This window comes from Leuciscus leuciscus, assembly GCF_965113295.1.
Source record: "Leuciscus leuciscus genome assembly, chromosome: 16".
In the NCBI taxonomy this organism is placed as follows: domain Eukaryota; kingdom Metazoa; phylum Chordata; class Actinopteri; order Cypriniformes; family Leuciscidae; genus Leuciscus; species Leuciscus leuciscus.
In genome coordinates this window covers 38,643,056-38,665,491 of record NC_138740.1, presented here as the reverse complement: position 1 = coordinate 38,665,491, position 22,436 = coordinate 38,643,056, and the positions used below count along the sequence as shown (strand labels likewise).

At 39.3% G+C, this 22,436-nt stretch overlaps 1 protein-coding gene and 1 long non-coding RNA gene across 3 annotated transcripts in view; one reads left to right on the top strand and one right to left on the bottom strand.

The window, feature by feature from the left end:
• LOC309476989 (uncharacterized protein) overlaps positions 1 to 22,436 on the bottom strand; it is a 423,389-nt gene that overhangs the window by 332,732 nt on the left and 68,221 nt on the right. The gene's annotated exons all lie outside the window — the stretch shown is intronic.
• On the top strand, positions 9,788 to 12,190 carry LOC309478076. Its single transcript, XR_014198811.1, has 3 exons — positions 9,788 to 10,149; positions 10,604 to 10,649; positions 11,790 to 12,190. It is a non-coding gene; the product is annotated as an uncharacterized lncRNA (long non-coding RNA).

Genomic DNA, 22,436 nt, shown 5'->3' with positions numbered 1-22,436 from the left:
ATCACTGTAAAGCTGATAAAAAAAAAAAAAAAAAAAAAAATGTATTGTAAAAAGTGCTGTAAAAATAAAGGTGACGACTTGACAATAAAAGCCATTCATACACATCCATCTTCTATACCCGTAAAAGTGCCTGTTTTATATTAAACGAACATAATGAAGAATATTTTGCAGGTTAGATGAATATCTGCTGCTTTCTAAAAGAGAAATCACACTCTCAGAACTATAACACACACACACACAGATCAATATAGCATCAGATTTCTGCATCAGTTCTACACAGCCCGATCTCATGACAGTGTGTAGCCTATCTATAGCACAAATTTGATTTCTCGTGCCATTTATACGGCAAAAATGTTTTTTGTGTGCATAGCACTTTATGCCACACCCCTAATCTTACCCAAGGAGTTTACAGTGCGTATCATATGCACGCTAAAAACATTTTAAATGGCGTATAAATGGCACGAGAAATAAAATGTGTGGTATAGATAAGCACTTTCATTAGATTGTGTTTGTTCTACACAGTTGTAAGTCTCTGTATTTGATGTGTGAGTGTCTCTCCTCTTCTCCGACTCACTGAGGGTGTACTCACACTAGGCACGGTTGCCATGAACCGGGCCCGAGTACGATTGTCCCCCCTCCCCACTCCCCCTCTGGCCTGCACTCACATAGGGTTTCAGCATTCGTGCCGGAGCACGCTTACTTCATTATGGTGCGACGGTTTCGGGATAAACAGGAAGAGCGGCGCTCTCACTGAACACAATGGAGTCCAGCACGGTTAGCGCTCACACTGCATGCGAACCGCGCCCGAGTCCAACTGAACCGTGCTCTGGCCCACCTCTTCCAAGCGGGCCAGGGCCGGCTAATCGAGCCGCGCCCGGGCACGGTTCGGAGCACTCACACTAGTCAAACGAACCGCGCTTTGGTGGTCAAACGCACTCGGGCACGATTCAAACTGGCTAGTGTGAGTACACCCTGAAACACCAGAATGAATATCAGCAACATGAGAAACTGGGAATAAAACACATAAACATCTGATTATAGCATTCATGCAGCTCAAACAGCAGAAAGTATAATGGATTCACATGCATGAATCAATTCATGAATCTTTGAATGAACACATCTGTCCAGTCGTGGATATAAATCCACACACACACTGCAGAATCTGCAAAATGAGTATATTTTTAACAAATAAGAAGAAGCAGGGGCGGTTCTAGAGGCGGAAATCTAGAGGCTGAAATCTGATTGGCCCCTGATTGGCCCCCGTTCCTAGGGGTGGGGGAAAAAATCGATTCTTAGATGCATCGCAATGTGGACGTGGACAATTCTGAATCGATTCACAAATGTCAAAAATCGATTTTCGAAAAAAAGAAAAATCCTAATAACGTAATATTGACGGAACGCAAAAGGCGGAACTCTAACGTGCAGTGCGCGGACAGTCTGTGGCGTACACAACAGAGACGCGCACATAACAGAGACGCATGATGGCTGACCGCCAAATTCCAACGGCACCCTCTTCGTTAAAAGCTAACGTATGGAAAATTGGCAATTTCATTGTTACCTATTTAGTATTTTTTGTTTGAGAGCTGCTTTCTGTATTGTTTAGCTTTCACATCAATATGCTGTAAACCGATCTGTTATACGTACGTTATACTGCAATGCCAGTCACAAAAAGTTACATTTTGACTGTGCTCTCTGCAGAAGTTTCTGTATAAGCTGTATAAGCCTCTGTATAAGCTGTTTTTGAGGATTGGTCCTGCATGTAACGAGAGGCTGGTGACTGGACCGAAGAAGAGATCCAGACTATAGATTTCCCAGAATTCCTCTGGAGGAGCTTCAGCTCTCTGACTCATTGATTGATTGATTGATTGATTGATTGATTGATTGATTGATTGATGGATGTGTGCTAGATGGTGATTTCTGTGATCTCTTTCTTTGGTGTTTAACAGAGTGCTGTTAGTCACTTTTGCTTCAGTTTGATCTTTATGTAATAACATCAGTGCCCTATTGATCATATCTGTATCACTTCTTCATTATTTGAGTGTTTTTTTATAAGCCAAAAGGCCACCGCTTTCCTCCTGTTTATTGGTTAGAGATGTTCTTTTATTGATTCATAGGAAAGTTAGGTTTTCTCGTGGGAAAGTTAGTTTCTGTTTGTTTATTGTTTTAGACATTAGCTCACGCCTGAAGTTTTTGATAAACTTCAAAAATATTTTTAATCTATTTTTGTTTATAGAATTCTGCATTCTGTAAAAAACAACCAGAGTCAAGAAGGTGTTGTAAAGATAATATTTAGATCAAGTTCACAGGCGGAAAGAGTTCTGAAATATTGTTTAGAGTTTAGATCAAGAATGTTGTAGCGTATGAGCAGATCATTCATTCATTGGTTCTGAATGAATGAATCATGGCTTGTTGAATCTGAACACAAATGCACATTCCTTTTTAAAATCCGAGCTCTAGCCTCTGAACTCCCAAATACAAGTTACCGGTTAGGCGCCAACCAGTCTGCCCTGGATAGTCTTGGTGGCAACTTTTATGGCTCTCCCGACACTTTATTGCACCTTGGAGTATTACCAGAACAACACGACACAGCATCTTCTCCTAGCTTTGCAAGCTTCAAAAGAATTCCAATGCACCTCTCTCTCTCTCTCTCTCAGCCAGAGAGATATCGGAACTTTCTATGTGACATTCCAGACACACACACACACACACACACACACACACACACACACACACAGAGAGAGAGAGAGCATTCCATACACACACACATGGACTTTCCATTGACTTACTCATATAAAGACATTACCAAATGTTTATGATATATTTCTGTGTTGCATTTTATATGACCATGTCATATTGGGGTATCTACGATTTTATCGTGTGTTAATCAAACTCTAAATGCTTATAATATGCATATCTTATATAACTTTGTAATCCCACCTACTTTTCTTGTTGTTCTTGGTATCCCTTTAACCGTCTCAGTTTGACTGAGCCACTCATACATAGGAGATTACAGTAAAATGTATTATTCTGTGTGTACCATCTTTCTGGGTAGAAATGAGGAATTCTAAACGCCGCCATAAACTATGTAGATGCACCTTCCCGACAGGACAAAGGACATTTTCCCGCTCTGAAATCTCTGAAGGTGGTTGGTCCACGTACGCGAAGTAGGCGTAAACTAAGACTCTCCATAAGAGACTGACACAGAAAGTTCCCTCAGAGCACTTCGTCAGTGAGAGGTTTCCTGTCCCACAACTCCTTAGGGAGTTTCTCCATTTTTCTTTCCTTTCCTTTAATCTTTGTCTTTATTTTCGTCTTCGGACTTTTTCTACGTTCAGTGAAGTGAACGTAGCCGGCAACTTTAACTTTAAGTAGACACTTTAAACTTCCCGCGAACTCCGTTTGCGCCGGAAGCACGAGAAGAACGCCCAGCTCTAAAAGGAACACACGCACGCTGCTTTCGCAGTCACACAAAGACTTTAATGCAAGTATCAAACCTTCATTTTAAATCTAAGGCTGTGTGTTACTCTTATTTTGGGTATTCTAATCTTGGTGTCTCTCAGAGGTAACTGTGAAAATTGCCATCCTGACATTTAGTTTCACTTTCTCTCTCTCATCCTCTCTCTCTCTCTCTCTCTCTCTCTCTCTCTCTCTCTCTCTCTCTCTCTCTCTCTCTCATTCGTTATTCGTTGTCTTGTATTGTTTTACTGGTTGTACTCTGTATGTATTCCGCGTGAATTGTTGTATTCTGTTTTCGTAGTTTCCTTTATTAAAACAATATATCCCTTATTGCTTCTGTTTGCTCAACATTTCAAAGTCCCTGAAGCGTTACGATCTAAAGCTACAAAGCTTTACAATTTGTTACTATTTCAGTAACCTAAATTTTATAAGGACAGGAAGGTGATTTTCGTGGCCAGAAAATAGCCCTGCTGGAATTATAAGAGATCATTTTTGTTGAGAGATTGATGGGTTAATCTCACGGCCGTTTGCTGGACAAACGACTGTTTGATAATTACATTAATTTCCATTAAAAGTTATTCTGATAAGTGATCTGAAGAATGGACAGTTTATATATTAATGATTAAATTATAATTCATGGTGATGGGTTATTGATATATACCACTGATCTATTCTTCAGCTTCAATAATTGTATTAACTCTGTACACGAAGTGAATGAATCATAACCCTGATTCATCATTATTGATTCCCTATATCATTTGAGCTAAAAATTTGTTACAATGTCAAACCATATAGTGTTTAATTAGTGTATTTATTATTTAATTTTTAGAATTATTTAAGATTTTTTCACTAACATATCTTCTGATCAGGATCACAAATCTGCCTGTTTGATGAAGAGAGACTGCAGATAAACACACATCTGCTCATATTCATTGTTCAAAAAAGATCAAGATGTGTTTTAAATGGCACTAGTAACATCAAAATCATTTTAATGAAAGTTATAAAATATGTTCTCACTTTTGGACAACAACTGGCTCTCTGTGTGAAACTGTGTTTTTCAGATTATCTCTTTGCATCACATGATGCTTTACAGACATGCAGGAAACAGTTCAACAGATTTTCTGATGTTTTCATTTAAACCGCATGCTCTAGTTTCTCATGTGTTCTTCTGTCCTCATTTCTGTCATTGCCGTTTTATCAGAGGTTACATGTTACTCTTTTAGCTTGACCACTCAGAAGCATTTCCTTAAAGTAGGCCTGATTATATTGAAGTGTTCACTATTGTGTGTGGCCAAATAAATAAAAGCTTTAGCGTACGTTCTTTTAGGAAGACTCAATCGTTGCGTCACTTATTACCTCCACATCTAACCAATCACGTGCTAATACTTGCAGTATAAAAGATTGGTACTTACACATATCTGAGTTCGGAGATGCTGACCCTGCCAATTACCTCCATCCTCACCCATACAGAAAAATATTGAAAATATTGAAAAATATTGCAAACATTGAAATATATTTGCATTGTTGTTCACTTATATTTATCATTTTGAAATATATTCTGAAATATAACAAAAATATATGTTAAGTGTGAAATATATTTACATTTATAACATGTAATGTAAAATATATGACAAAATATATGGTCATAAAATGTTTAGCTTGCTAAAGAAGGGTCGAAAATGAATTTTGATCATTGTAATTCCTCTACCTTTCCCCCTATACACAACAGTAGGCTACCATGTTTCACTACTATGACACACAGCTATAATAAATACTGTACTTACATTTAAATGACTGCAATGTAAGATAGTTGCTTTCCTAGGACTATCAGGCCATATTAGGTGGCACGTACCTAACACTAAGTGCAATTATTAGATTTATTGTTGTGTTTTATTGACATCTTTCCTGAAGTCATTTAAATATTGAAAATATGCACAATATTTATGATGCAAGTATAACAGTGACACTCCAACAGTGAAGTGCACTTAAACAATAGATAGAACTCAGTGTCTAACACTGCATACACACACTATTAAATAACTGTATTCAATTCTGTAAAAATAATTCAAATAATAGTATTTCATATACAATATATACATTTATTGTACATTTATATACAACATATACATTTTTTTTACATTTATATACATTATATACACAAATACATCCAATACACCATGTTCAAACATATATGTTGTTAGTAAATATATTGACATATAAATATATTCACATATACATATTTAACTAAAATATATTTATTGGGCCAATTTCGAATATTTGCATATATTCTGAAAATATATTTCAAAATATATTCCTCAGATATATTTATTTTGTGTATGGGCCCCACCACCACCAGGATGGTCCCTTCCCATACCTCCCGGGGGTCGGCTGCGCCCCTGCCTTCGTCTTCAGGCAGGATATGCAGCTTCCGCTACCCTTGGATTGCACGCTACGGACGGGGCCTACGCCAAAGAACTTTATAAATATTTGCTTGCTGGGCTGTTTATAAATATACGCTTTGTTATATCATTCTATCTCCAGAGTCTTTCTGGTAGAAATGGTCTGTCAACAGTTCCTTGACCTCTCTCAACTATAAACCAGTGATTATGGGGGGTTTGTTCTGTTTAAATAACTGATTCAAGCTGAACAGATTTGCTCTCATATTCTTCATATTTCTCTGCTTTAAATCCCAACATTCTAAAATCCACCAAAGCTCTTCTGAACACACTGTGATATTGTAATGATCAGCGGCTGATTAGACTATTAGCAATCATGTGGTTATCTTCTTAGCACAGCTGATTGGTTGCTGTTGCATCAGTGGCCAATGAGCTCGCTGCTCAAACATTCAAATAATAAGCATTGTTTGCTAACAGTTTGAAGCGCACTTTCAGAATACATCTGGAATCAACATCTAAGATGAGTAAAAATGATCTTTTCTTCCACATCTCTGCACATGTTGTGTGGTCCGGTTATTAATTCCTACCCACTGAGCAAGCGACGTCTGTGGACGTACAAAACAGGTTGATATCAAGTCCGCCCGTCCAGGCCATGATCTGAACGTCCATTGACAGCCAGAATTAGTCGATTAATGACACTGAGAAATTATGTCCAATCTGGCCATAATCTAAACGTCTACTGACAGCCAGAACTAGTTCAGAAAAGACGTTCATACTGACTATAATCTGGACGTCCGTTGACATCCAGAAACAGTCCATAAATGACGTGAATAAAGATGTCCAATCCGGCCATAATCTAAACGTCCACAGACAGCCAGAACTAGTTCAGGACAGACGTTCATACTGACTATAATCTGGACGTCCGTTGACATCCAGAAACAGTCCATAAATGACGTGAATAAAGATGTCCAATCCGGCCATAATCTAAACGTCTACTGACAGCCAGAACTAGTTCAGAAAAGACGTTCATACTGACTATAATCTGGACGTCCGTTGACATCCAGAAACAGTCCATAAATGACGTGAATAAAGATGTCCAATCCGGCCATAATCTAAACGTCCACAGACAGCCAGAACTAGTTCAGAAAAGACGTTTATACTGACTATAATCTGGACGTCCGTTGACATCTAGAAACAGTCCATAAATGACGTGAATAAAGATGTCCAATATGGCCATAATCTAAACGTCTACTGACAGCCAGAACTAGTTCAGAAAAGACGTTCATACTGACTATAATCTGGACGTCCGTTGACATCCAGAAACAGTCCATAAATGACGTGAATAAAGATGTCCAATCCGGCCATAATCTAAACGTCTACTGACAGCCAGAACTAGTTCAGAAAAGACGTTCATACTGACTATAATCTGGACGTCCGTTGACATCCAGAAACAGTCCATAAAAGACGTGAATAAACATGTCCAATCCGGCCATAATCTAAACGTCCACAGACAGCCAGAACTAGTTCAGAACAGACGTTCATACTGACTATAATCTAGACGTCCGTTGACATCCAGAAACAGTCCATAAAAGACGTGAATAAAGATGTCCAATATGGCCATAATCTAAACGTCTACTGACAGCCAGAACTAGTTCAGAAAAGACGTTCATACTGACTATAATCTGGACGTCCGTTGACATCCAGAAACAGTCCATAAATGACGTGAATAAACATGTCCAATCCGGCCATAATCTAAACGTCTACTGACAGCCAGAACTAGTTCAGAAAAGACGTTCATACTGACTATAATCTGGACGTCCGTTGACATCCAGAAACAGTCCATAAATGACGTGAATAAAGATGTCCAATCCGGCCATAATCTAAACGTCTACTGACAGCCAGAACTAGTTCAGAAAAGACGTTCATACTGACTATAATCTGGACGTCCGTTGACATCCAGAAACAGTCCATAAAAGACGTGAATAAAGATGTCCAATATGGCCATAATCTAAACGTCTACTGACAGCCAGAACTAGTTCAGAAAAGACGTTCATACTGACTATAATCTGGACGTCCGTTGACATCCAGAAACAGTCCATAAATGACGTGAATAAAAATGTCCAATCCGGCCATAATCTAAACGTCCACAGACAGCCAGAACTAGTTCAGAAAAGACGTTCATACTGACTATAATCTGGACGTCCGTTGACATCCAGAAACAGTCCATAAATGACGTGAATAAACATGTCCAATCCGGCCATAATCTAAACGTCCACTGACAGCCAGAACTAGTTCAGAAAAGACGTTCATACTGACTATAATCTGGACGTCCGTTGACATCCAGAAACAGTCCATAAAATACGTGAATAAAGATGTCCAATATGGCCATAATCTAAACGTCCACTGACAGCCAGAACTAGTTCAGAACAAAATGACAAACAATATCTGTAAATTAATTAACTGACTGTTACGGACTATATCATTAACTGTTAAATTGATCTTGCTGGTCAGACACCAACAGGGTTCATGATGCACACATGGCACTTTTAAGTCCTTCTGGGAAGTTTGTATTCATGAGGTTTTACAATTTTTTTTATGTTTTAAATTAATTTATGAAGCCACTGTAAAAAGTATCATTAGCCTACATGTTATATTGTTATACTATAACACTGTCATATTTTGTGCAGGCATTAGCTTACTTCATCGTAAATAGAAAAGCCTGACAATGTAACTGCTAAATACCCAAGTATTGTGGTATTCCACAATGTTTCTCACTGACACACTCATAACTCGAGATTGTGGATTAAAGAAAATCCCAAGCTTCCTACTCATATTTTCATCATTGTGGCGGCGTTCATGTGTGTTCAATTTGTAAATACGATCTTTATGATACTAGGTATGTCTTGAATGCATCAATAGCTCTAGTTTAGGGACAATCCATACAAACAATCTTTATTAAACAGACTGTCACAGTGAGAAGATTTTTGTCCTTTATCAATGCTAAAGGCCTAACCACTGCAGTTAACACCATGCTGTTAAATAAAAGTCTGTAGACAAGTCTTAAGGTTAGGGTTAGGGTTAACCCTTAATTTCTAACCCAGACCCGGTTTCACAGACAGGGTTTAGATAAAGCCAGGATTTGTCCTTAGTTCAATTTGGGTATTTAATTATAGCTTTTAAAAATGTGCCTTAGAAAAAAAAAAAAAACATTACTGGCGTGCATCTTGAGACAAAACAATGGCACTGCCATAAGATATGTTGCTTTCAGGTAATACAGCTCAAACATGCATTTTAGTCTGGGACTACAGGCTTGCCTGTGAAGTGTGAAACCCGGGGTATTATGTTGTAACTTGTATAGAATTATGCCAATGTTACCAAAGTGTTGCGTTGGACAGAGGATTAACTCTAAACCAACAGGTTGTGTACCAGTGCCACACAGGGTGAAAATGGATGTTGACATTATTAGGCATAAGAGTGTTTCTAAAGGAAAGGTCAATAATTTGTGAAAGTGTAAAAGGGTCATTATGGGTCACATGAATGTAACTGTCACCACCATGATGCCAATTCCTTAGATTTTCATATAGATCTACATACAGAATTGTATATGAATATATGCAGTGTTTGCTCTGTTTAATATACTGTTTGCTCTATTAAATTGCACTTTATCAGAACAGTGGTAAATAAATATTATATATGGTCAGTTACTGTAAGTTCTTACAGTATTTTTAATCTTTCATTTTTATTGTTGAATTTTTAATCATGCACTGCAATGAAAAAACAATTTAACCAATTGATTAGCCTAAATATAACAGCCAGCCTACAAATACAACCAAATAAATAGCACACAATATATATATATATATATATATATATATATATATATATATATATATATATATATATATATATATTATATTATATTTTCATATTTCCCTGTAATTGCAATGTTGCCACACTATTGGCTGTCTCTCCTAGCTGTTTTGAGCATGATTGGTTATTCTCTGTTTATTCTGACTGTCATCCAGGAATCTAGCCAATGACAACTATGCGCGCCTTTACGAGTCAAGTTTGAATAAACGTCAGTTGAGTGAGTCGGTGTTTGCTTTGCTGCTGCGCGGGATCTTCAATATTTGCCTATTCTGTGGGTTTTACATCGTTTAAAACATGGATTATTTTTCATCGGACTGCTAAATGTTTATTTTGAGCGAGTTGCTGGGTGTTGCTGGATGTAAATGAAGAACAAACAAGGAATATGGACAAAGAATTTTATCAACGGAAATATTGCAATCTACGGAAGGTAAAACTTTATTTTATACAAATTCTGCTACATCAAGATATAGTGTATTAAATTGAGAATCTAAACGCGATTAGAGCAATATTAGTGCTTACGGTATTCCAATGTATTAATGTTATGTGCTGCTAGCATGTAACTTCTGTAACTTGTCTAACTTAGTTTATGATAAAATAAAACTCAGCATGGGAGCTTACAACGAGTGAACTGAGAATATATATTAATATTGTATCTTTAGACAGAAAGGAACTGTCACAGTCTTATACTATAAGAATCTGCAAACTAGGCTTATGAATCTATTGATCGCGGGATGGCTAACCGATCAGTTAAATTAACGAGTCGTAATAATATGTTTTGGAGCTGGTGAGTCAATTTAGCAAGCTTTTGCAAATGTCTCCGTAAGTAAGTAAAACAAATAACTAATATTGATGTGTATGTGTGTGTTTCCTTCATGATCCAGGCATTTGGGGAATAAATATTATCCAGCCACACGATGTTCAGATGCGGTGAGTATTGTCATAAAATACACGTGAAATAGAGGCAGAACATGTGAATCTGCTCAAATGCACTGGTTCAAAACCTCCAGACAAGCTTTATCTTCTTGAGTTTACAGGCCTAGCTGACCCAAAAATAAATGTCTTTCAAAATGAAAGTATTTTCAAACCTGTATAACTTACTTTTGTGAAACACAAGAATTTTGGGAATAAAACAACTGTATGCATTGTTGCCTATGACAAAAATAAAAGGCATTTTTCAAGATATCTTAATTATGGTTCTACATAAGAAACTCATACAATTTCAACATATGGGTGAGTAAGCTACATAATGAGATAACTATTTTTTTTTTTTTTTTTTTTTTTTTTTGGATGAGCTGTTCTTTTAAAGGATTAGTTCACCTCAAAGTTGAAAATTCTGTCATCATTTACTCAACCTCAAGTTGTTTCAAACCTGTATGAATTTCTTTCTTCTGCTGAACACAAAGAAAGATATTTTGAAGAATGTCTGTAACTTGGGTCCCATTGACTTCCATAGTATTTTTTTTCCCTACTATAGAAGTCAATGGGACCCAAGTTACAGACATTCTTCAAAATATCTTTCTTTGTGTTCAGCAGAAGAAAGAAATTCATACAGGTTTAAAACAACTTGAGGGTGAGTGAATGATGACACAATTTTCAACTTTGAGGTGAACTAATCCTTTAAGGACATTTGCTAAATTAACCATGTTTTTTATTATAGTGTAGAAACCATGTTTTTATGGTGGATAGTGAGTATAGGAGCAGGCTTCACTGCATATATTAATAAACTTTTAGAGTGCTGGCCTGGATAATTGTAATACGTAAAATAGGAAAGAGGCCGCACTATGCATAAACTTTTATTTGCAAAAATGCGTTTCGGCACGTGGAAACTGATGAAGGCACGCGCCGAAACCTGTTTTTGCAAATAAAAGTTTATGCATAGTGCGGCCTCTTTCCTATTTTACGTATTACAATAATTTATTACCATTTGGTTAGTGTCGCAAAACATTGTTAATTTTTAGTAAGGGTTCTCCAGATTTATATAACACTTATGGAACATTAAAAAATGGTCCTATGTTACGCGATCAATAATCCTATTAAAACTCTTTAAAAAAAAATATATATTTTTAGATCAAGCATTGGACTTACGGAGCAGAATAGGCACCAACAGAGAAACAAGTCCATCACTAGTAAGTATCCACTGCAGTATCTTCTGGTTACACTTTATTTCGATAGTCCACTTTCACTAACATGTCAACTAACTCTCATTAGAGTATTAGTAGGCTGTAGTAGACAGTCAATAGACTGGTAGGTTAAGTTTAGATGTTAGGATTCGGGTTAGGAGAATAAGTTGACTTGTAGTTGCCAAGTAACTTATAGTCAGTAGAATGTCTGTTAGGGGACCAACAAAACAGAGTGTTAGCAAATATTAAGCAGACAGTCTACTAATACTCTAATGACAGATAGTTGACATGTAGTTGCAAAGTTACTTATAGTTAGTAGAATGTCTAAAGTGGACTATCGAAATAAAGTGTTACCCAGTATTTACATCCGCAGTCAATTTTAAAGGCACAATGCACTCCGAAATTAAAAAATGATCTCTTTTTTTCTTCTCTCGTGCCATTCTAGATATATATGTGACTTTCTTTCCACAAAGATTTTTTGAAAAATTATCCATTATTGTAAGCCAATATAATGCAAGTGCATACGCCAGAAACTTCATACAGCGTACTCACAGCTTGCTGTGTTGTTCACACAAGATGTTTTCTGCACTTATCATGTGAGCTTTACAATGCTCTTGGACTTTTTCGACCTTCAGCATTTTGGTGTCTATTCACTTGCATTATTTGACACACAAACACAAGAGATGGATAATGTTTCTAAAAGTCTAGTTTATTTTTTCTAAAATATGTGTTCTCATCTGAAGAAAGAAAATCATATACCTTTTGGTCGGCATAAGGTAGATAAAATGAAGGGGGAATCAGTTTGCTCTCCTTTACCTAGTATTATTTATAAACATTACATGTGATTTAATAAATGTACAATTAAAGGGGTGTTCGAAGCAAACATCTAAATCCCTTCACAAAGAGCCCTTCCACAAAAGGGTTAGCAAAGGGGGACATGCATCTGATGGTAAATTAACTGAAGTAATTTTATCTTATAGTAATTTTATATTATATTTATGGTAATGTGACCTAGGATGGCAAGTTCCTGTGTTTCATTTTAAAGTAGATATGGTGGAAGAGTTATTTTTTTTTTTCGATGCAAAAACGATTCACAGTATGTAAATGTAGTTACTTTTCCTATATAGGTATTAGGGATGTGCATCTCCATAACTGAGGCCGATACGATACGCATCTCGATGCATAGCCAACGATACAATACATTAATGATACATATAAGCAGCTGCCAGCTACCGATGCAATGCAATACGATTCACTTTTATTACGATCCGGTGCGATTCGATTTCGATTCAACGCATTGCAAAAATATGATGCTATGCAATTCAATATGGTATAGATAGTAGGGATGCACCGATTGGGAAATTCTGGGCCGATACCGATACCGATGTTTAACATAACAACTTGGCCGATGGCCGATGCCGATGCCGATGTTTTTTCTTTTTGTTATTTATTCCTTCTTTTGTGCCACGGAAACATACAAGTCTTTCGGCTCTTGATCACACTATCCTAGAATGAGCACAAATTCAATCAGACCAATTTATGAAACAAAAAAAACCTTTAATGTCACTTTCTGGTTGACGGTTATAACCTTATTTATAAGTTATTTTTCAGTTGTTATGAAGAGCAATATGAGAGAGAAATTTGGTAATCATTGTCTGACCCAACAAAAAAAACATTATAATATTCATTTTATTTTTCGTGTTCGCATTTATGAGGGAAAAAACACGGGTGAATGTTCATACCAAAATATTAAATTTTAAGCGCGCACGCGCTCTTCTGCGAGAGAGAGAGAGAGAGAGACAGAGAGAAAGAGAGCCCCGACCGCGCGCGCGCTCTCACTCACTATTCAGAGCGGTCAAGCTTCCCCGTACTTTTTGACAAGAGTCCTTGACAGGGAGGCCAGAGTTTCTTTGCAGCTCAAGTCGGCGGCGGTGTGTACAGTTAACGCTCTATCTGTTGACGGCGCTGAGGGAAAAGCTCCCCCCACTGGAAGAAGCAGTCGCCGCCCATTTGTGTCCTCCTGCGCACCCATCAAAGCCGTGCAGAACGTCTTCAGCACTCGCGGATCGTGCATACTCCGCCGCTTCTTCTGCTACACACCATATGGTCGTTCTTTTCTCGAGAAAAGGAGTTTTCTCATAGAAAATAAATAAATAAATGCGTCATTGTACCCAGCACTTCTGAAAATGCACTTCCGAATGCGTCTCTGTCCCCAGCATATCAAACCAAACTGACGCCCATGTGACATCGGCGAATGTCATTTTTATTTCCCGATGGCCGATGGCAGTTAACGAGGCAAATATCGGCCGTTACCGATGTTCAGCCGATGCATCGGTGCATCCCTAATAGATAGTTCACTTTTATTTCTTTTATTCAGACATAGGGCAAATCATAAAGTAGCAAAGTGCCATCTGACTTTTAACACATGGCTCTCTCACAATCAAAAGATTTGGTTTCCACAAAAAAAGCAGGTACTGTAGGCTAACTGACCAGAAAGCAGGTGCTGTTATTATGTGCTTCACGGGCCGTTTATCAGTTTGGACCAGTGCAGCGTGAGCCGATCTTGATCAATCGACACTGTTACTACACGGCGCTAAGAGATCCCCACTGAAGTAATAACATCGCTGCGAGATCTATTGAGAAGCATTCATATATCTCTGTTATTAACGGATCAAACAGTGCTGACATGGAAATATTGTGCCATGAATGAACAATCCAGTGTCCACAGATCAGCAACATTCACCATGGATTTACTGTAGTAAAACAAACTGTAACCATGGAAGTTTGGCAGGAATAGTAGGCTATAATGCTTTCAAGTTACATTACGTTGGTTTTATTTTGACATGAATAAAATTACTGCCCTCAAAGTTAATCTGAACTAAAATAAACCTTTGTTTATAACTACAATATTACATTACATTTTTTTTCAAGTAGCTGTTTTACATGCTTCTAAGAGTCGATTATAGCTTCATCATTCCTCAAAGTAAAAAAAAAAATCATACTTTATGATGTTACGTTTAATAAATTATTTTTTTTTTTTTAAATATTAAATCAAGGAAATTTCTCTGGCATTTCTTTCTTTTTCCTGTATCGAAAACGTACCGAACCATGACACAAGTGTATCGTATTGAACCGAACCATGAATTTTGTGAACCGTTAACTTACACCCCTAATATGTGTGTGTGTGTGTGTGTGTGTGTGTGTGTGTGTGTGTGTGTGTGTGTGTGTGTGTGTGTGTGTGTGTGTGTGTGTGTGTGTGTGTGTATGTGTGTGTGTGTGTGTGTGTGTGTGTGTGTGTGTATGGGGCTGTTTAAACCTGGCCACTTGATGCGTTTTCTCAGATCGGATAGCTATCTGTTTTATCACAACAATTCCATTTACACCTGGTCACATAAATGTGTTTTTGCAAAATGGATATAAATCAGATCTTCGATTCCCTCGCTATGCAAATTTAATGGCGTTCACGTCACCGAAAGCAACAGATATGAACTGCATTTTATTGATCATCCGTTAAAATTTCTAAATCAAAGACAGCAATAGGAGAGAGCGGCAACAGCCCTGGTAAGATCATTTCGTTTCTTTACTTTTAATGATGATAACTGTGTGTTAAGCATCGGGGACTTACTTTCACTTTAATTTGCGATAGTTTGCACGTTGGCTTGATGAATAACGTTAGATGGTCAGCGGCGATGCGGCAGTAGCGTCGTCATAACTTGCTATAACATGACATATAGCCTAAAACACGCTCTCACAACTTTATTTTAGAGCGTTTTTGGGAGGAGTAAAATTTACATGTGGTTTCAACAACCAGATGCATTTACACTTGTCCAGTTTCTTCTGGAATGCGGCCCAGACCACCTCCTGAAGTGGTGTGAGCAATCAGATTCAAATGCGTCACGAATGCGTTTCGGAGGCCATTTAATCCTGGTCTTTTCAAGATCATATAGCTATCCGATCACTAAAATCGCATGCAGTTGTAAATGGCACCTATATGTGTGTGTGTGTGTGTGTGTGTGTGTGTGTGTGTGTGTGTGTGTGTGTGTGTGTGTGTGTGTGTGTGTGTGTGTGTGTGTGTGTGTGTGTGTGTGTGTGTGTGTGTGTGGAATGCCTTATATCAGGCTTGATGTAATTTTACTTGATTTGTGATTTATTTCATTTAATTGATTCGAGTACTAAAATTTTCAACTATGTATCTCTGCTATAAGCTAAACCACAACAGTGGCATTTGTATTTATTTATTTATTTAACATGTGGATTTTTTTGCTTTGATTGTAGCTGCTGTCATGAAATGGGACCCAGCTGCAATAGAGGCCCAAATAAATTCTGTAGCCGATCATCTGAAACTGCTTGCTGCTATAAATGAAGCTTGTGAACCTTATAGCAGCCATATTTTGTTAATTGTTATGTTATTGTTTTAACAACATTTTATAGACTATTTAAAGGGAAATTGTGTTAATTTACAACTTTACTGTTCAGGCTTTTAAGTTGTATTGTGTTAATTTATACTTTAGTCTTCTGGCTGTTAAGTTTTGGTCCAGCAGAACAAAATAGTAATAAAAAATATATTTTGAGATTTGAATAGTTGATTTCTTGGAGTGATTAGTTTGTTTTACAGGAAAATGGTAAGCAGTTTATTACAGTTATATTGTTAAGATATACAAATGCAAGTATATACACTACACAGTTATTCAATTGAATATTCAATATTATCAATATTCTTTAAAATCTTATTTAGGTCTATGGTCTGTGTGTCTGCAGTTTCATGACACGACAACCATTAACATTGAGTAACTGGGTTTTTCTCAGTGAGAACTAGCTCCCTCACTGCCACTGTTTTGTAAATATTTGTAAGTAAATATTTTTTAAAGTTGGATCCTTGAAAAATGCACATATAGGATTTCCATGTCAGTATGGGTCTTTAACAGTCTTTGACATTTCTACTACAGAAAACACTTCTAATACAACTTTTATTCTGACTGCCTTTAGATGTCTAACAATTACGTCTGTAGCAAGTCTTTACTTGACATCTATAGAATGTCCAGAAAAGACGTAAAAAAAACTTTCATTCTGGCTCCTGTGAGGACGTCTTCTGGATGTCTAAGAATGACGTCTTTAGCACGTCTTTAATTGACGTCTATACAATGTCCAGAAAAGACGTAAAAAAAACTTTCATTCTGGCTCCTGTGAGGACGTCTTCTGGATGTCTAAGAATGACGTCTTTAGCACGTCTTTAATTGACGTCTATACAATGTCCAGAAAAGACGTATAAAAAACTTTCATTCTGGCTCCTGTGAGGACGTCTTCTGGATGTCCAGAAAAGACGTATAAAAAACGTTCATTCTGGCTCCTGTGAGGACGTCTTCTGGATGTCTAAGAATGACGTCTTTAGAACGTCTTTAATTGACGTCTATACAATGTCCAGAAAAGACGTAAAAAAAACTTTCATTCTGGCTCCTGTGAGGACGTCTTCTGGATGTCTAAGAATGACGTCTTTAGCACGTCTTTAATTGACGTCTATACAATGTCCAGAAAAGACGTATAAAAAACTTTCATTCTGGCTCCTGTGAGGACGTCTTCTGGATGTCTAAGAATGACGTCTTTAGCACGTCTTTAAATGACGTCTATACAATGTCCAGAAAAGACGTATAAAAAACTTTCATTCTGGCTCCTGTGAGGACGTCTTCTGGATGTCTAAGAATGACGTCTATACAATGTCCAGAAAAGACGTAAAAAAAACTTTCATTCTGGCTCCTGTGAGGACGTCTTCTGGATGTCTAAGAATGACGTCTTTAGCACGTCTTTAAATGACGTCTATACAATGTCCAGAAAAGACGTAAAAAAAACTTTCATTCTGGCTCCTGTGAGGACGTCTTCTGGATGTCTAAGAATGACGTCTTTAGCACGTCTTTAATTGACGTCTATACAATGTCCAGAAAAGACGTATAAAAAACTTTCATTCTGGCTCCTGTGAGGACGTCTTCTGGATGTCTAAGAATGACGTCTTTTAGACGTCTTCTAGACGACTTTTTGCTCGCTGGGTAGTGGTGGGCAGATCGAGGCTTCATGAAGCAATGAAACAGTTGAACCAAATGGTCCATATTGTTTCGAGGCTTCGAAACAATCCGACACCCGTCTCAACGGTGACACCAAGTGGTCACTTGCAGGTGTTGATCTGAAACAACCTTGACGAGCCATTAAAATTTTTTTTATTTTTTTATTATTGTATTTTTGTAATATGTGAAGCTTGTAACCTATAGGCTCCTCACTGTGCATAATGTTATTTTGGTCCTGCAAAATGAATATTAATAAAAGAAATCAAGCCACAATGTCTCACTTTTTTAGAGATTTTTATTAAAAAATATTAATTTCTCTGCTGTGGAAGGACTTAGCCAACTTCTTTTTTTACAGATAATTTCTCCAGTCTTTGAAAAAATCCTCTCACAAGGGACACTTGCTGCTGGCATGCAAAGATATTTTTTAGCTAGGACATAAATGAGGAAAGATTACTGCTCTCTCTTTCCAGTAAGTTAGTGGATCATGAGTTCTGGGCAAATACGCAAATTTCAAATTCTCCTCAAATGGCGCATCATGGATGATGTATTGTTGCAGTAGGCTAGCTGCCGATCACAATACACACATCTCACTTTATCTGGGGTTTCTAAACGGAAATGCTCCCACACCACAGATGTACGGCATCTCTTCTGGGGAGCCTCCATTTTATCTATCTATCCAAATCTATCTATCTATGTATCTATCTATATGAATCTATCTATGTATCTAGATATATATCTATAATCTATCTATGTATCTAGATATAATCTATGTATCTATATATGTATCTATCTATAATCTATATGTATTATGTTTCTATAATCTATCTATATATGTATCTATCTATTAATCTAGCTTGCTATATATATTTATATCTATGTATCTATTAATGTGTCATATGTATACTCTGTCTCTAGCCTATCAGTCAATGTGTTGTGTAAATTTAAATGTAAGCCTAAATAGCCTATAACTAATCAAATCGCTCTATGTCACTATATCACCAAAAATCCGCTATCTCAAAATCAAACTCCTCTCACAAAAACCCACGAGGTCATATGCGATGATTTCACTTTTATACAGATGTGCTTTTGTGTGGTCTGACAGAATTGTGTGGATGTGTGGACAGAATTGTGTGGTTGTGTGGACAGAATGCGATTGTGTGGTCTGTTCCCGACGGTGTCAATCAAACGCTGATTCGGCGGACCACACCTGATGAATTCAGCACAACAATTGAATGGGGATGTCATCTTGGGTGGGGTGAAATTTGGCACAGAACTCATGGTGCCACCAGTGCGACACATCTTCAGTTGTGTGCCCGACCTCATTGGGTGTTTCGGCCACTTATCACAAGACACCCTCTGCCGGGGTTGGCCCACCACGGGTTGATCAGACCCGGGTGTGTGTCGCACGGTGGTGGCATCATGCAATCATTTGGCAGCCCATGTTGCGTCCCTACGTTTCAGCCACAGCCAGTGACTGTTCCGTTCCGCTGCAGTGGCAAGTTCTTTGATTGCCCTCCTTTGGGATTGCCCTCTGATCCCTACTTCCTTCAAGAGCCTTGTGGTAGAACTGGCTACAAAACCTCTGCATCCCACCTCCACTGGCCACACCTTCACATTCCAGCCCCGCCCCTCTGCTTCAGCTGCTAAGTTGGCAAATCGCAGCCTCTTCCGTTCAAATGCCTCGTCGATGGCATCCTCCCATGGGACAGTCATTTCAACGATGAAGACACGCCGGCAGGACTTGGACCAGAGGACAAGGTCTGGGCGCAGGTTGGTTGCTGCAATTTCGGGTGGGAAGGTGAGCCTCTGGTTAAGGTCTACCCGCATTTCCCAATCCCGGGCTGCGTTCAGTGGGCCAGAGTTTGGGAATGATGGATTAGTCCACTGTTTCTCCCCTTCCCGCATGAAGGTTGTTCTCCGTGGGATGGTAGTCTGGGCATTTAGAGGTGTGGCGTTGGTGGTTACCCTCTTGTTCTCAAGTTCGGCAGCCAAGCACCTCAGCACTTGGTTGTGGCGCCAGGTGTACCTTCCTTGAGTTAGGCTGGTCTTGCAACCCACCAGGATGTGTTTGAGGGTTGCTGGGGCTGCACACTGGGGACAGGCTGGGTCCTCTCCATACCAGAGATGTAGGTTGGTTGTAGAGTTGTGACGTTCGCGAACGAACCGATTCTTTTGAACGGCTCATAAACATGAACGATGGGAGCCGAGTCGCGGCTGGAGGGGAGCCGTTCTTTCTGTCGTTCTTTTTTTCCTATGCGTGTTTCACACAGATGCACACAAATTAGCTCCTCCGCGAGACAGAACAGTTATAGGGGACGCACATGGCACCCTTTAGCGTCAATATGAGACGCAGATAGTCTATCTGCGTCTCATATTGACGCTAAAGGGTGCCATGTGCGTTCGATGTAGACGAAACGTCAAAAGCGTCAGTATGTGACGACTTGGGATGAGAATGCGTTGGCCGAACAGCATGATGATAGTTGTGCACGCATCCTTCACGTGAGTACTCCAGTGGAAAAAACCCTGCGTGCCTCTGTCATTGGGTAGGAGCGGAGCCATGACTTGTGCACGCTGCCGTCACATGCTTACTCCAGTTTAAAAAATAAAAATAAAAACACGTGCGAGTGCCTCTCTGTCTCAGTGCCAACGTCAGTAATAGTGGGTCGTTGGGTATTGTGTGAATAACATAAGTCAACGTAGCTTTACACACACACACACACTTTGTACTAAAGGTAAATCCAAAATAGTGATGTCACTGTCTAAGCAGAGGGATGTTGTGCAACCCTATGGAATATAGTCCACACATGACAAATGAGGTAATAATCAATATTTCAGAATAATTCAAACTCAGATATTGGTGTGTGATATCTGAGTTTGAATTATTTGACTACAAATCTAACCTCATAATTCCTCCCAGTGATTATTTCCAGGATAAACTGAGATGCCCCCAAGCTGGCTTCTTAAAACTGACTAAATATTTAAAAAGAGCCAAAAGAGCCGTTCTTTTGAACGGCTCTTTGAAAGGAACGGATCGCCAAGATCCGGATCCCCTCAAAGAGCCATAAATCCCATCACTAGTTGGTTGGGGAGGGCAGGACATCGTAAGTGGCTCTGATGATGAAACTTAGTCTATTAGCCTCCATGCCCCACATCTCACTCCATGTGATTTTTCTCCTCTCCACGCCATCCCACTTCATCCAGCGGCCTTGCTGGGCTTGGGAGACAGCCTTGGCACTCCTGGCTGCTTCCTCCTGGTGGCGCACCTCCTCCACCACCATGTGCCGCCGTTCGGTTGGAGTAGCCTTTTGCCATGTGGGTGTTGCTGCTTCCAATCCAAGGCCCCGCCTGCCATGTTGGACATGCCCCACTATATCCCGGTGTCTGAGGGCAGCCTTTGCCGCCGCAACCACTGCCGACGGCTTCCATTTCCTCCCCGTTGCTAGGGTAGGAGCAGCACCTCTGACGACTGGATCCCGGGATTCTGTCAGAGTAATTTCCAGCCTTGATTTGGCACATTTGTACTCCTCCACCAGGCTTGAGATTGGCAGGGAGAGGGCTCCGTTGCCATACAGGCCAATGCTGGTAAGGCATCTCGGCAGTCCAAGCCACTTCCTCACTTGTACATTCACTAATCTCTCCAGTCGAATGGCATGGGATAGCGTGACCTCATAGATAGAAATTGGCCACATGAGACGGGGCAGCAGCCCAAACTGAAAGCACCACAGCTTCAGCTTCCCTGGGAGAGCAGTGTTGTTGATCTTCTTGAGGCCGCTGATTGTATCCTGCCTGAGTTGCTCCACCTGCTTCGAGTCTTTGAGTTCTGTGCTATACCAGCGGCCGAGGCTTTTGATGGGCTTCTCCAGAACTGTTGGTATTGGCTCGTTGTTGACCTGGAACCTCTCATTGGTAAGCTGGCCCTTGACAATGGAGATACTGCGGGATTTGCTGGGTTTAATCTCCATTCTTGCCCATTTGATGTTTCCCTGGAGTTTATCCAGCAGGCGTTTGGTGCATGCATTTGCTGTTGTTATTGTCGTCATGTCGTCCATGTACGCCCTGATTGGAGGAAGACGCAGCCCGCTCTTCAACCGCTCCCCTCCTACCACCCATCGGGATGCTCGAATAATGAGCTCCATCGCCATGGTAAACGCCAGTGGAGAGATAGGCATAATGGCGGGCTGCACTATCTCGAGGTGCTGCCAGGCAGTTGTACTGGCCTGTGCTGTCACACAGAATTGAAGGTCCTGGAAATAGGCTTTGACCAGCCTTGTGATACCCTCTGAGACTTGGAAGAACTTGAACCCAGTCCACAGAATTTCATGCGGCACTGACCCAAAGGCATTGGCAAGATCCAAGAAAACCACATGCAGGTCTTTCTTCTCCTTCTTGGCTGTCTGTATCTGGTGCCAGATGACATTTGTGTGTTCCAGGCATCCTGAGAATCCACTTATCCCTGTCTTCTGCCAAAGAAGTGTCGACAAAGTTGTTCTTCTGCAAGAACACAGAGAGCCTCTGGGCCACAACACTGAAAAATATCTTTC